This window comes from Chinchilla lanigera, unplaced genomic scaffold (genome assembly GCF_000276665.1).
Source record: "Chinchilla lanigera isolate Chin_1 unplaced genomic scaffold, ChiLan1.0 scaffold00123, whole genome shotgun sequence".
In the NCBI taxonomy this organism is placed as follows: domain Eukaryota; kingdom Metazoa; phylum Chordata; class Mammalia; order Rodentia; family Chinchillidae; genus Chinchilla; species Chinchilla lanigera.
Genome location: NW_004955524.1, coordinates 1,962,403 through 1,962,653, shown reverse-complemented (window position 1 = coordinate 1,962,653; position 251 = coordinate 1,962,403).

Genomic DNA, 251 nt, shown 5'->3' with positions numbered 1-251 from the left:
GGGCCCCACCTGCCCCTGCTTGTGGCGTGGACTCCTGGGGGCAGGAACCGTGTCCCTCAGGCGGCGGAGCAGGTGCCGGCTCGGGCCCCAAGAAACTGGGCACCGCGAAGTCCAGACCCTCCCTGGAGGACGATCGTGGTGGGTCGCTGGACGGCGACAGCGGCAGGGGCGGCCCGGGGAGCAGAGGGGGCCGAGCTGAGGGCCGGGAGGCGGTGCCCCGCGCGTCCGCAGCCCGTGATCTTGTCCTGCAG